Consider the following 10599-nt stretch of genomic DNA (forward strand, 5'->3'; position numbering starts at 1 on the left):
TGCCAAAGTTTGATTCGAAAGTTCAGTTCTTAGAAGTTGATCTTGATGGAATAGTCTTAATAAGGAGCTCACTTGAAGAAATGAAAACTGACTTTTGAAGATTATAACTCAGGCTTTTGGTAACGTTGGTTATTCTACTTTCTCCTTCTTTATGTTCGAGGACGAACATGATTTTTAGTGGTGGATAATGTAATGACCCATTAGGTCATTTTGAGAATGAGTCCTCCTCCTTTCATAGAAGACACTTTTCGTAAATTTAAGTTGAAAATTTTGGACCTTTCGGTAACTTTGGTTAATTAGTTAAGACATAATTTTAGAGAATTAATTTAACTGATGGGCTAAAGTATTAATTTATTTAATACTTATACCAATTTTCTTATATTTAATAAAATAGGTTAGTAGGGTTTGTAAATTTTAATACATAATCAGTTTGGAAAAGGAAAAAAATATAATAAAAGAAAAGAACAAAAAATAATTATATATAGATACATAATTTGATGGCTTAATGCCATCAGATGTACGCCGACGAAAAAGAAAAAAAAACTGGAAAAAAAATACGGAGGAAGAAAGAAAAGAAAGGGGAAAAGAAAAATAAAGGAGAAGAGAAAAATAGGGATTTTCATTCCAAAGCGTCAAGGTAATTATTTTCATCCTTTCCATTAAATTTTCATGTGATTATGAACATATTTTTAGGGTATATTGGTGGAGAAACAATGCTGAAATAAGAAAATATGACCCTAGGGTTCTTCATTAAAAAATTTTGATTTGGGGGTCGAATAACAATCCGTTTGAGCTGAAATTTGACATGTGAGTTTACTTTATCATGAGTGAACATAATCGAAAAAAAAAATTCAGATTTGACTTCAATGACATAGAATGAGTTAGTTCCCGAGTTTTGATATATTAAGGTAGATAATTAAATATTAGGTATATTATATTTTATGAATTCCATTAAATTTATGATATTGGGGAAATTAGAACCTAACCCTAGGCTTAAAATTTGGAAATATGAGAGTTGACATGTTATTTGACATCAACATTAGGAACTTGATTATAGATTTAGGTAGGTTTTGGGTCTAGGCTAGACATATAATAATATGGGTGTTGTTAGTTTCAAAAACTTATTGTAGTTATTTATTTGATTAGATTATACTTATTTGGAGGCCCAACGAAAAGGGAAGACTCAAGTACCGGAGTAATTGCTCGATTAATTAAGGCAAGTGAATTTCTAAACCCCAGTTTATGCTTATAAATGCTTTTATTTTCCGTGTCATATATACTAGGGAGTAATGAGAATTGGATTGAGTTATTGACTATATGATTGGCCTTTAAAAATGAAGATGAGGGGTATAAAATGGTGATCTAATGACATGTATTGGTGGAATTGATATGTTGTGATTATGGATTTATTTTGGATATGTGAAATGACTATGTTGATATGAGATAGGAAAAATTATTGTTGTTGTCATATTATTATCGTGAATTATATGAATATGAATTAATTGCATTGATTTTGACATATTGTGTTAAGATTGAAAATGATATGAAACAAAAGGCGTCGGGCCACACGCTCTGTGGCAGGTATTACGAAATAAAGAGGTCGGGCCACACGCTTCATGGCAGGTATTATGAAACAAAGGGGTCGGGCCACACGCTCCATGGCATGATATATATATTGAGGGGATGGGCCACACACTTCGAGGCAAGTTACATGGACAGAAATGTCCCCCATGGGTTCCGGACTGTAATTCAGCGGATGTGTACCAATAGGACAGACATGCATCATCTCATTGCATTGCATCGCATTTTGTTGATATTTGTGAATTCGTGTTTACCCCTTTATTGCTCTGTATATGCTGAACTTGACTTGAGATGATTCATTGATGAGGTTATTGACGAGTATTCGTGGACTATGTTGCTATTGTTATTGTACAAGTGTAGAGTTGGACTGGTTTTATGCAGGTTGTAGTTAAGGAGGTTTGGTTGGGAGGACAGGAGTACTTGTGTCTATTAAGTTTGGCTTAGTTTTAGCTATCCACTTGCTGAATACCGTGTTATTTGGTACTCACCCCTTGCTTCCACACTTGTGTAGGTTGTGAGCCGGACCTGCTTGATCTTCTAGAATTTTCTACTACTTCTGAGGCTATCATTCCGAGTGTTGAGGTAGCTGTTACATCCATCTAGCGGACACCTCTTACTCTTTTATTATGTTTTAGTCCTATTCTAGAGACAAAAACATTGTGACTGTATGTTTTTCGTACTTCGGTAATGTATTAGTGGCTTGTATACGTGACAACCAGTCTTGGAGATTTATGAGATTATTTATTTATTTTTCACTAAGTTAAACCTTGTTTACCTCAATTACTTCTGCATTTACCTTCCGTTGAGTTTTAGGCTGACTTATCTCGGTGGGGTGAGATGAGTGCCATCACACCCAGATTTGGGTCGTGACAAATATATCAATAGAAATTATTGACTTCTTGATATAGACGGAGGGTGTGATTTCTCAAGTTCAATAAACAATAAAGAAACTTATGTTTCAAAGATCAATATTTCGTGGCATTAATTTAAAACTCAGCATGTTAGCAATCGCCTCCCAACGATAAGTAAACTATGTTTTAAGCACCCTGTTTATGCATTTATTGAATATCTAGAGATGAAATGAAGTAGGAGAGTTTAATTTCTCATTCTAAATAGTGATGGAATTTTCCTCGAGCTACTTCATTGATCTGATCAAGAGGAGTCATCTCTTTAGTGGTTGTTTGAGTATGTTATCATTTCAAGTGTTATCAAGGGATTATTTCTTATCCTAATTAATTGGGTGGAAAAAAAATATCTAATCTTAGTCACTGGAACAATAAAATAGTTCAAGCTAATGCAAAATAAATAATCAGTCACAACTAATAATATATAAATAAAAAAATCCTTATTGGTTGAAGTAGTTCTCCTCCTGCATAATTATTTCAATAACCTCACCCTAGAGCAATAACACCAAATTTTGCATTCAAATAGCATAGCAAGACTAAAGTCAAGCAACCATTTCCCATACAGATCAAACTACAACATCATATGTCAATTACCTTATAAAAAATATTTACATTGCATGAGTATTTATATTCAATGCAAGAATATATTGATACTAATACTTCTCATTTACTTATGCTTCCAGTAGATGGAATCTATTTGTTAGGGTTCAGCCTAAATGCACTATACAATTTCTCTGTACATTTTGATCATACTAACCTAATGGGAATCAACTATGTTTACAACAGCAGAAAACATCATGTATGTACTTCCTCCTTTCTCTTCCCAAGTAGAATACCAATTACATTTTTCTGAACAAATTTACTACATGGTCTGTTAAGAGTAACAGGTCCCCACTTATTAATTGGAGTACCTGCAATTTAATCCAGACATGACTGTCATAATAAAAAAATGTAAAAGGTTTCAAGTTGTCTCTGTACTACCCATAATTTCTTAATTTTTCCCTTCGCTATACTTTTATTCCATTTATACCCTTCTCATTTAGCTTATTATTTTGTATTTTCCCTCAATATTAATGTAGCTCCAACGTGAATTTGATGGACTGTAAAATGTGTTCTACACGTATAAATGCCTTAGAAAAATTATGTTCAAATTTAGCCCTCAACTTTTGAATATGGTTAAAAACTTAGCCATTAGGTTGGAGCTCCTATAAAGGTCAAGAGCAAAATAAGACTTTTTCCTCTGTGGAAGTAATATAAGATAATTAATAGAGGAATATGAATGTCAAAGTAAAGTACCTTTAGATCTTGTATTGTTAGTGCCATAATAGTATTTGTAGACTTATGCAAGTTCTAGATTACTTGAGAGAAAAGTGATCCTGTAAGCGGGATAACTTTTGAACCAAACTCCATCTCATTCATTTTAATTTTGTGTTACGAAATACCACATTTCTCTTATTTATTTATAAATGCAAAAAGGTTACCATTGTTCTTCATATGTTTCACCTTTAGATTCCCATCTACTAATATGTCAAGTAAAAATGAACGTTTAATATGGAACAGAGGAGTAATCATTTTGTTTATCTATTAAGTGTTTCTTTTACGTGATTGATTGTCTTTATACTTTATTTGTATACATTATCATGGTAATAAGCTAATGTCTTTTGTTGTTTGATTTTTGTTTCATTCATTTCGATGGGTGGAATATCATTTGTAACTTGCTTAGGACTACAAGGGCTCAAAAATATTTTCTACCTTCGTCTACTTTTTGAAGAGAAGGAATTTTTACGATGGTACTGAGCATGCTTTGCTTGATGAATGGAAGACTTTGAAGAGTATCTCAAGTCTCATGTTGTTTTACATTGAACTATCTGATATGCTTAACTTAAAGTATGCATCTTTCATTTTTTAGCATAATGTTAACCTTTATTGGTTGTAAATTTTGCCAGGGGCCATATGTCAATGGGAAGAATTATCACACCCCGATCTCAACAGGGTGTGCTGGGCACCCGACCCCATGCTTGGAGCCGAGCGAACCCGCTAATTCATATTACATTCTCAATCTCTTAGACTTTTACATCAACAAGAAATGAAAAACATAACTACGCTTCGTGAATTATTTTTTCCAAAATCTATCATCCCATAAAACTCATAACATATGACACTCTATACCCACGACTCTGTCTGCAAGGTCTCTAACTTCGAATGAAATATCATAGCACATATACTCTGACTCGGCAGCACTCCAAGAACAAGTGGAGTTGCTAACCCTGCTGCAACATCTTCTATGGTAACTTCTACTTGTCTGGGTGTACCTGCGTGGCATGAAACGCAGCCCCCAAAGAAAAGGGGGTCAGTACGAGTAATGTACCGAGTATGTAAGGCATGAAAATCAGCATAATAAAGAACATAAGGTATGAACAACCATATCGTAGAATCATAGACATATAGTGAGATAAGAGAGTAACCTGTACATATGAGTGCCCTTTTAGGCCGGATGCCATGCATGCTTGTCTTATCATAAAAAAAACATTTCTTGTTCATATTCATAGAAAATAGAAGTCATATCACCGAACAACGTCGGCGTGCCCACATATGTCCCGCGTCCGGGCATCCCGCGTCCAGGATGAAAATTACTCCAACTGATCAGGTGGGAATGTGTCTATAGCACCACATATACACCTCCCCATATCCCACATATACATATACATATACATATAGACAGCATGCAGGAGAGCCCAATGAAAGTCGTGTATTTATCGGAGTGACGGAAGGTCGGTAACCTCCGATTGTATTATAGACTAACCATGGTCGCTTTGTCTCACCTTGAAGGAACAATTATTATAGGATGAGACTATCAACGAAAGATAATATTAAGAGAACGTAGAATAAGGTCACAATCTTATAAGGCGTCAAATCGTATACATATGCACATATGACCAATTTTCAAGACTCGTAGAATAATCGGAATGAGCTATGATTAACAAAACAAGATAAGAGTCATATCAAGTACCTTTCAAAAATTACCATGGATTATATCAACATAAAACTTTTGGAATCATATACACGTATTTAAGCACGAGAAAAATATCTTTTGGAAACTCAAGAAAATTGACCATCCTAGTGGCTCTACGAATAGGACTTCCTTGAAATTGTACAAAATGACATATACTTGTTTCATAAAAATCATGCCAAAAGAAAGTGTAGCTCTATATACTTATGTCAAAACATGCCAAGAGAAAGAAGAGTAAACATTACATACATGAAGCCGTTCTTATCATATCCATCATAGACATATTCTCATCCTCGACATCATCAATGTCGTTGTAAAACATATCCATCGTCATTGCCATAAAAGCTAGTAATATTGCAAACCTTTGTTTTGGGAAACTATAGACATTTTGGAAAATATTAACGGGTTATAGGAAAAAGTAGTCATTTCCTTGGGACCATTGACACCTAGCTTTTGAAAACAAAGAAAATATGGAAGCACTTATCAAACCATAACATCGGAATCATGCCTTGAAAGAAAAGGGTAAGCCTTACATACTTATACCAAAGACATGCCAAAAGAAGGAACGGTTAGCTTTACATACCTTGTCCGCTTCCTTAGTCACCCGACCTAACTCTTGGCCTTTCTAAAATCTATAACAAGATTAATAAATGCCAACATTAGCTATAGGTATCCAAGAACCTCATTCTAAACTAACATTTTGTCTACCGAAATTTCGACAGCACTTCTCCTGTAAATACACCATCCCCGAGAATCTAACTCGGCCAATTTACCAACAATCATACCAAATCAATATACTACTTTCTCCAAGACCTTCCAATTCCAATAAGAACAATAACAATCTAATCCCTTCTTTCAAATTCAATTACCACAACCCAATAATTTACACACTAACCACATCATACTAACAATATTAGCTTCCATATATGCAAGAACACTATATTAGATTTACAAACTTCTAAAACAAGTCTCCAACTACTACAACTTTATAAGGATCCTTAAGTTTTTCTTAGCAACATAGAATCCATAACAATAACTAAAATACTAAATAGAATCAATTCACCATAACTTGCCAAACCACCCCCATATTCGGCCACAACAACTATATGCATATTTTCATGAAGTTTCCATCCATTCCTATACCTTGCAACAACCACCACATACTACATAAAATTAATCTATTCTTTCCACACAACATCACATACACGGCCAACACCCACATACCTATTTTCATATACTTTATCCATTTCTTCACTCTACAACATATACCAACAATTCATAATAAATAGAGAAGATTGAAACTTTACCTTTTCCACTTAGTTCTTCAACTTGCTAGAATTGTGCCTTGCAAGAATGAATAGTCTTCTTGTTCCAAAAATCACTCTATGTTGATTAGGGCCTTCAACTTGCTTGGAATATTAGAAGAATTAATTTTGGAACAAGATTTCAAGGGATAAAATCCCTAGCTATGCCAATTTTCCTCTCTTATTTTTTTTCCCCTCTTTTCTCCAAGTTTCTTGAAAGTTCTAGGAATGGAAAATAAGATGACTACTAAGTCATCTTTGGACTTATCTACTTCTTTTTCTCCCTTTTTTTTCTTGAAGCTTCTAGAAAAATAAAAACCAAGATGACTAATAAGTCATCTTTTGGGCTTTTTTTCTCTTCTTGAAGTTTCTAGCAACTAGATATATATATAAATAGATAGTAAATGGGTAATGGGCCTTCCTAATTAATGAACTCAATTTCCAAAATTTGGGTCATTTTCTTGATTTGGGCCTCAACTCTTTTATCATTATTCCATTGTAGTCCAAACTTATGTATCTCACTTTTGTAATTCCCAAACTAATTTCCCAAAAATTCCACATAAATTTTTCGCTCGGCCTTCCTCCGTAATTTCACCTCAACGTTCTCTTTAACATTACACCGGTATTAAATAAAATAACTCATAACCTCTTTCCTTGCAAGTCAATTTTTTTTTGTTTTCCATATTTCCACCTCCAAAATTGCATAACCAACATATGTATCAAACAAGACCAAAACGTAGCATTATCCTTCACTTGTTACAATTATCCCAAATGTCCAAATGTACAAAAATACGGGTTGTAACAAGAATAATTGTTCAGTTGATATGAGCTTGGCTCTCATTATTTAAAATTTTAAATTGTTAGAAAAATTTTGGCACTGATATGTGGCGCTTTTGCCTCTCATATTATGACATATGTCTTCTTTTTTTTTCAAATTTCGAATTGTATTTTATTATTTTAATATGTCACCTGATGACATTTTTGAAGAGTCCGAGTAACATACGTATAAATTGTGATATTCATATCGGAAACATTATTTAAGTCCAAATTAAAATATGAAGAAAATTGCATATGCTTTTGTTTTAATGGTTAAAAAAGTCATCTCTTTGAAAGTCTTTTGTCCTTCAATCAAAGTGATTTTGTGATCTGTACAATATATAATTTTGTTGTGCTAAAATAAAGGATCAATTGATGCGATAAAGGTATAAATAAATTTTTGTCTATATTTTGTCAAATAAATTTTTCTTATATAAAAGAGAAGGTGAAATGAATGAATGCAGTGTAATGCTGCAGGCAGATTCGATCTTCCCATGTTAACAACTCCCTTCCCTTAACTGGTTTATTCGATTTTGAAATTGCTCTCTAATTTTGCCAAAGATTATTTCTATGTTGATACTTTTATGTCCAGTTTATTATTCAATTTGTCTACTGAATATTTAAGAAAGTACTTCTGAGTTGTATTGCATATGCTATCATGGTTTGCAAAGATGTCAAATATAGTGGTGCTTATAGTCTTTGCTTTGCTTCTTTAAGTAATGTTTCTGACTCTATTTCTTTTCCTACTTAGAATTTTGGTTTTGGCTTTGTTCCCTTGGCATACAGTTTGCATCAATTAGTGTCAATGGATTTTACAAACTCATTTAAAAATATAGATGAAAGTCATGCGCAGGTTCCTACTGGGCAAATGCTTCCATCTCTATATCTTTTGGATAGTATTGTGAAGAACATCTGGTAGGATTATATTTAGTATTTTGCAACAGGCTACCTAAGGTCACATTTGCATTTATATGTAGTTTATTGTGATCACGATTGTTGCAACCGTTGCATTTTCTCATGTGTTAACTTTTTCTAGAGGAAAAAGAAACTCTATAATATATTTTGCTTGTTTGTTGTTATCATTGACGTTCATTTTGATGAAATTTTTTCATTTTACTTGAAAAAATACTGTCACAAACTCTTCTTGGTTTTTCTTTTGTCTTGTGAATGTGACATACATGTTTCATCTTTGAATTATAAATGTAGGTGCAAAGAGTGTTGTTAAAGCAAAAGGCTTTTTCGAAGTTCCGTACCTTGACACTGTTCAAAGATGATATCTCAAAGAGATTTTCTCTGCAATATCTTTATTGTGATGGTATAAAATTAAATAAATATTTTGTCTCCTCATTGTAAGATATTTTTGCTAGTAGTGCTTGAATAAAAATGTGACACTTTTTTAATAGAAGGATGACATAAAAACTTTATTTTTGAAGATGAGTTATACAATGAATAAAATGAGTTATTTGAAATTTCTTCTTATTTTTTTTAATGTGTAGATGAATTTTCTTCTCTTTAATTGATGCAAATTTTTCACATTAATGAAAACAACTAACTCAATATAATGTTCACAGGGTAATCTGATAATAACACCTGCAATCAAATGAACCATTGTACCTGAAATTACGCAGAATAGCATAATCTACGTAGCTATTAGTCAAGAATTACATGTACCCAGTTTGTCTTCAACATAATATGTTTAGTGCTTATGCTAATAATGATGGTTTAAGTTTTGTTTTATTTATTTATTCCTTTTATAAATAGATATATAACCATTTAGATTGTGTTATTGATTAGTGTTTTTGTAAATAACAGATAATTATTAATTTGTTTAAAATCATGCAATATAAAATCACACAGTAAAATCACCGTACATTGATAAAGAAACATCAAACAACTAATTTAAAAATAGAATGATACTATCACATCATGAATGGAATTGATCTTGTCTTTAGATTACATTACATTAATCTCCTGTCAAACTGACCACCATAAACATGATTGTTTAACCCCTTCCATCATTCTTGACTATTTCTTCCAACTCTTTTGAATCAAAATCACATCAGATTAATTGTATTATCTGCCATTAGTAATAATAGGGTCACCATAATTTACAATTAATGTAAAGTATTTAAAAAATAATGTATATATAAATATATATAAAAATGTAGTAAAATATATTTAAAGATTAAAATTGTACCTGAACTTGAATTTTTGATAGTTGTAATATGTATAAAATATTTCAAATCTGCATATCAAATTAGATTTTGAAACACTTCTTTATATACTATATTTATAGCTTCATTAGTTAACTGCCCATCATCATTGTAAGTTAGTATTTTTAATCCCTTTCTATTTGTCACTCTGGAAAGAGCTACATAAAGTTGTCCATAGGTAAATACTGACTTCTTCAAAAATAATTCAACATGAGATAAAGATTGTCCTTGGCTCTTATTGATAGTCGTGGAAAATGATACTACTATAGAAAACTATCTTCTTTGAAACTTAAATGGGATTCTATCATTTGAAGGTGTTAAAGTTATTTTTGGAATAAACACCTTCTGTCCAGCCATCTATCCTGATAAAACTATTGCTTCAATTACTTGATTTTCAAGTTTAGTGACAATAAACCTGGTTCCATTACATAGTCATGCTGACTGATTAATATTTCTTAGTAACATTACAGGAACCCCAGCCTTTAAAGTGATTGAATGATTTGGAACTCCAGAACATTTAATGGTGTTCAAGAATTTAGGGGTATGTACATATTTCAACGCTGAATAAGTTTGATCAGACATGCATATTTTATCAGAACTCAAATATGATTTCTCAGGATTATGATTCAAAGAGATCATATATTGATTGATTGATTCCACCATATCAAGAGTTGGAGCAAGAATGGCTCTTTGTAGTAGGTATCTAACATCATTGCAATTAGTAATGAAATATGGATAAGTACTTTGTACAATAGCTGATATTGGATCAG

General features: G+C 32.3%; 1 long non-coding RNA gene across 1 annotated transcript; it reads right to left on the reverse strand.

Moving 5' to 3' along the window:
- Positions 1–4442: 4442 nt before the first annotated feature.
- LOC129875641 (uncharacterized) lies at positions 4443–7018 on the reverse strand. The gene is made up of 2 exons (XR_008763215.1): positions 6804–7018; positions 4443–6128 (listed from the first exon to the last, which is right to left on the reverse strand). It is a non-coding gene; the product is annotated as an uncharacterized LOC129875641 (long non-coding RNA).
- Between the last annotated feature and the right edge of the window lie 3581 nt (positions 7019–10599).

Source organism: Solanum dulcamara, chromosome 2 (assembly GCF_947179165.1).
Source record: "Solanum dulcamara chromosome 2, daSolDulc1.2, whole genome shotgun sequence".
Lineage (NCBI taxonomy): Eukaryota > Viridiplantae > Streptophyta > Magnoliopsida > Solanales > Solanaceae > Solanum > Solanum dulcamara.